At 43.3% G+C, this 5,551-nt stretch overlaps 1 pseudogene; it reads right to left on the minus strand.

Annotated features, from left to right (window-relative positions):
- Nucleotides 1-480: 480 nt before the first annotated feature.
- Nucleotides 481-1,315, minus strand: LOC104525704 (germ cell-less protein-like 1 pseudogene; annotated as a pseudogene).
- Between the last annotated feature and the right edge of the window lie 4,236 nt (nucleotides 1,316-5,551).

Consider the following 5,551-nt stretch of genomic DNA (forward strand, 5'->3'; position numbering starts at 1 on the left):
CTGAACGTGGTACTCGAGGTGCAGCCTCTCCAGTGCCCAGTACAGGGGAAGGATGGCTTCCCTAGTCCTACTGGCCATGCTATTATTGATACAGGCCAGGACCACCTGGGCACTCTGCTGATTTTGTTCAGCCTGCTATCAGTCAACACCCCCGGGTCCCTCTCTGCTGAGCTTCTCTACAGCCACTCCTCCCCAAGCCTGTAGTGCTACTGGGAGTTGTTGAGGCCAAAGTGCAGAACCCAGCATTTGACCTTATTGAAACTCATGCAATGGGTCCTGGCCCATCAATCCAACCTGTCCACATCCCTCTGCATAGCCTCCCTACCCTCAAGCAGATCAACACTGCCACTAAGTTTGGTGTCATCTGCAAACTTACTGAGGGTGCATTTGATCCCCTTGTCCAGATCATTGATAAAGATATAAAACAGAACTGACCCCAGTACTGAGCCCTGGGGAACACCACTCATTGACTGGCTGCTATCAAAAGAGACTAGCTGTAACGTTGCTCTGAGGCTGCAGACTGACTGACCCACTGTATGGCTGATTCAGCACATTCTGTTGAAAACGGTGTAATGATTTATGTAAGTAACAATAAAGTCAAAGCCAAAGTTGAACCCAATACACAGCCAGCAGTAATCACCATCCTTTGCAAGTTTTCAACAATACCTCATGCTCTTTCCTTCTAGTTCCTCTTTATTTACTTCTTGAGGCCCAATATCATTGTCTTGTTCTGCTCTGAGCATGGCAAACCACTGCTGTTTGTAAGCAGAGGACAGCCATTCTGAGGGTATCAGAGAGTCTCTCTCAGTAATTCTGGCTGATGCCTAGTCACTGATGATGGGCTGTAACCTCAAGTGTGTGAACACTGACAGGAACGCATTCTTCTGTTCTGATTCCAGGAGTGCAATGTCATCCTCAAAATCTTCCCTACTCCTGGCAAACCAGGCATCAGCTTTGGTTAAGAGTTGTTTCAAAGACCCATTCCAAGAAGGCACTAGCTGAAGGAACATGCACTTTTTGAGAACAGTATATGCCCCTGTTTCCACTTGCTTTACAAACAGGTTAGAAGAGCTCAACAGCTGTTTCATGAGGTGTATGCTGAGTTCTTTGAACAGTTCAACACTCTGGTGGGTCAACAGGTTACTCAAGAGCCATTCAAGGCACTTTTTTTTCACAGAGTCTAACCCGTATGTCCCGACTGAATTACAATAACTACACACAGTTTTTGCATGAATGGTTTCCTTCAGTGTTTCACCACATTGCTGGATTAAGCCATCAAGCTGCAGCATGCAGGCTGCTGCTAAAAGTGCAGCTGCTGTGGTTCATAGGTAAGATGTACTCTGAGCAGTAGTTGCAGTGATCGGTATTACAGGGATGAGAGCTTCTCGTTCCTTTTCAGTGGTTGATGGTATGCATTAAGGATTATTGGGACATCACTGAGATCATCCCCTGCTTGACAGCACTTTACAAGACAAGGACAGTTGATACTCTTTGTCCTGAAGAAGATTATGGTTCTTACTATATTATCACATTGGACTTATTTCACTTTGTATTTTATTGACTTTGTCCTTGAAAAAGAAAAAAAAAATTGAAATGTTATAGAAAATGTAGTTGTACTGTAAGCTCTGCAAACTAAACATCGAAGTCCTTCTGTGTATTTGCAAAACAATCAATAAAATAAAGATTAAAAATCTCAGATTTCATCTATTATTCCCATTTTTCATGGTGTTCTTTTCAGCCACTAGGAGCAGTAAAAGCTCACGTTCACACCAGCGTGTCACACCTCTGCACGCGCAAAAACCTCAAGGTCTTGGCTGAAGGTGGAGGGATTTGATAAACAGAAATAATGAAGCTTGAAACTCATCTAACAGCTGGATTCTTCATGTTCTGTCTTCTCACTGATGTCTCTGTTGGGTCAATCTCAAAAATAATTATCACATTCATTTTTGTAATTACTTGTTTTTCAATCAAGTCAAATAATGGACTACATATGTAGTCCTTAGAAGAGTTATTTTTTACTTTTTGATTAAAACTGCTGTAAAAATGATAGCATTTGAGATGTTGTTAATCATTGATGTTAGTGTGTGGCTGCACTCTGAAAACAGTATTAGATGACACATGAAGACAAATTCCGTTAAGCACCTGGTGAATGATAAAGCAGATGATTGCAAAATGATGAAATTGCTTGTCTGTGGATAGTGGGGTCATGCTTCCATACATATCATGAGATCATGAGTAAATGTGTCATAGTATCATTTTATCTTCAGTATCGTTAGAAAGCAGGTTGATAAATGTGAAGAAAAAGCTTAGGCTGAGGAAAAAAACCTTGATGATTTGCTCTGAAATGAAACTCTTCTGTAATTTATATGCGTGGTCAAAATCCAACAGTCTGTCACCCCTGTGAAGGAGGGTACAAGGTAAGTGCCAAAACCGCTGAGATAATACACCAGTCTTGCAGCTCTAAAATGCACTCCTACAAATGGAGGAGGCAGAGTTTCCCACTGACAAGAGGAGGAAGTTGGTTACAGGCATATCTGAGCAGTTTTGTGGTATCTTGTATATGTTCTGTTGCTGCATATTTTACAATATCCCATCGTTTCTTTGATGCACTGCAATATTCTGAGCCCCTCTTCTGCTCATATCCATCTGCTGCTATAGACCAGAGGTCTGAGCTGTAAGTATATCTATCTATACCACAGTATGTGTGGCAGTTTTTAATGGATAGGTGACACCTTCGGGGGGTGGACAGAAATTCCTTTCCTGAATATATTTGTGTAACATCAGATTTTGAGGCTCCAGCAAAGGTAAAAGTAACTATTGTGTTTGTGCTGTGAAAGCTTATTGTCCCAGCTTCACATACTTATGTACATATTTAGAAGTGAGAGCATGGAATAAATTCTTGCCTTCAAGGCCAATGGGTACTCCATCTTGGATTTCATTTATTGTATTTTAGTATTGTAATGGCTTGCAAAAGCAAGTAGAACGTTACTTATTTGTGGGAGCAGTAGAGTCTAAAACTAGCATTTCTGTTTCCATGCGCTTAAAGCTGTCCCCTGAGCATGCAATCCAGTGAAAAATTTGTGTACAGCTGTGATAGCTGCTTAGACTGCAGCTGCTGCAGTCCTTTCGGGGTGAGAAGTGCTGCCTTCGGCGCAGTGCAGATCATCACATTTGTCTCAAGACCTGTTCCTGTAGGAGATTCAGAAGCTGGTGTCCATCCACCTGACTGCTGGAGGATCTCACCAAGTACTTAGGTTTGTACAGTTTTCAACGTAAAAGTGGCACAGCCCTAGCTCCTTTAAAAAAATGCCGATGATTCTTCTTTTCTTTCCCTGTATTAACTCAGCAAGGAGAGTGTTTGTGAGGTTTCAGTTCATAACTCTGGCTAGGGAGATTCAAAACACATCTCGTTTGTACCAGGACAGCACCTAACCCACCACACTGCAGGGTGAGGTGGGTAGGACTGCTGCTTCAAGGGAAACCAGCTTACTTTGCAGAAAGGATTGCAAGGGCTATGAGGCTGTGAATAGAGAATCAAAGAAGGAGCAGGAGATGGTCATCTAGCATGTAAGTCATTCACCTAGCCATGGCAAGACCTGAATTATTCTTTGAAGAATGGCTTTAGTTTTATTAACACGGGCTTTGAACTGTGTAAGCAACTCACTTCCCCTCCTTTCTAGCTCCCCTGTGTGTAGGTACTTACCTGCATTAAGCCAGGTGTTTCAGGGCAAGTGCAGAACAAAAACGTGAAGACGCCTACAGAACTGGCAGGTCAAGCAGCGTGGTGCTCTGGCACCTCAGTATGATACAAAGTGGGATTTTTTTAAGATCAGATTGCCCAAATTAATCAAATTCTCATGTAAGGGCCTATGTCAAGTACTTTTTCTTTTTTTTTTTTTTTTTTCCGTAAGTTTCTAAATATTCCTTTTGGTTCTGTCACCTGGAAAGTACACAATACATATGCAGAAAGAGAAGTGAAAACAACTGTTAAAGCAGGGAAAATATTACAAGAAGCACAAAAACTGCAGCCAGAAAGAGCATTAGTTTGCAGAAACTGAGCAAAAGCCATGTGAAAAGCAAACTTACATGTTACCCCGAAAAAATAAAGGCAAGCCACAGAAGAAGCACATTGATACCACCTGCAGAAAGTATACATTAATTCTAGGACAAATGCAATCTCATCTGTTTAGGTGGTGAGTGAGTAAAGACTGTAAATTGGATCTGATGCCCATATTCTGCAAAACAGTGCTTCCTCCACCCCTCTGGAAAATCTGGCTGTGTGAGCAATTAACACTTTCTCTCAGATCTGTCCAAGAATAAAGCAACTTGTGCGAGGCTATAGCAGGCAAAGCTGCCTTGTCCAATACATATCCCTAAAAATACAAACTTTAAAGCTATCATCAGGCACTCCGGTTTGACAGTTCTTTCTGCCTATTTCCATCTTGCATTTGCTCCATAAAACCCATCATCTGTGCTTTCCTCCTTCTGGGACCCTCCTAATCCTAAAGGAATAGCTCCCTTTGCCCAAGGAATACTGTTGAATTTAACCAGTCTTCCTACTTGCCTGGGCTCATTCTTGGGTGAAGAAGAGAAAGTAAAAGTGTGTGTCCGTGTGTCCACCGAGCTGTGCCAGCCAGGGAACCAAGACCAGAAGAGCTGAGGTGGTGCGTGCTGTCTTTGGCTGGATGGCTGCAGGGGGTCACTTGATAGTGTGTCTCACTCTGGCTGCTCTAAGCCAACACCTGACTGTGGCAGACGGCGTGGGCAGAGATGGTGCTGGGGAATGGCAATACAGAGCTGCTGCTGAGCATCAGCACGCCTGGTTTGCTGGCCTGTTTCTAATGCATTGCTACTCACGCACCTCCTGCCATAAAAAAAAGAAAAAAAAGAAAAAAAAAAAGCATGGTATGTTCTTCTCTCTGTTTTTAATTTCATTTAAACTTTGAGATCACATGGTTGCCTGTGTTTGAAAAATGAAAATATTGCATTCCTGTGAAGTGGATGCATCCTAGTGAAGAACTGGGGGCTGGCTAGCCCGAGCCCTAGAATCATAGAATTGTAGAATCATAGAAGGTTGTGAGTTGGAAGGGACCCACAAGGATCACCGAGTCCAACTCCTGTCCCTGCATAGGACAATCCCAAGATTCAGACCATGTGTTTGAGGACGTTGTCCAAATGCTTCTTGAGTATTGTCAAGCTTGGTGTCATGACCACCTCCCTGGGGAGCCTGTTCCAGTGCTCCACCACCCTCTGGGTGAAGAACCTTTTCCTAATGTCCAACCTAAACCTCCCATGGCACAACTTCCTGCTGTTTCCCCTGGTCCTATTGTTGGTCACCAGAAGGAAGAGATCAGCGCCTGCCCCTCCTCTTCCCCTTGTGAGGAAGTTACAGACCGCGATGAGATCTCCTCTCAGTCTCCTCCAGGCTGAACAATCCAAGCGACTTCAGCCTCTCCTCATACAGCTTCTCCTCTAAACCCTTAACTAATTTTGTGGCCTCTTCTGGACACTCTCCAGTAGCTTTATACCCTTTTTATCCTGTGGCATCCAA

This window comes from Antrostomus carolinensis, unplaced genomic scaffold, assembly GCF_000700745.2.
Source record: "Antrostomus carolinensis isolate BGI_N321 unplaced genomic scaffold, ASM70074v2 scaffold13925, whole genome shotgun sequence".
In the NCBI taxonomy this organism is placed as follows: domain Eukaryota; kingdom Metazoa; phylum Chordata; class Aves; order Caprimulgiformes; family Caprimulgidae; genus Antrostomus; species Antrostomus carolinensis.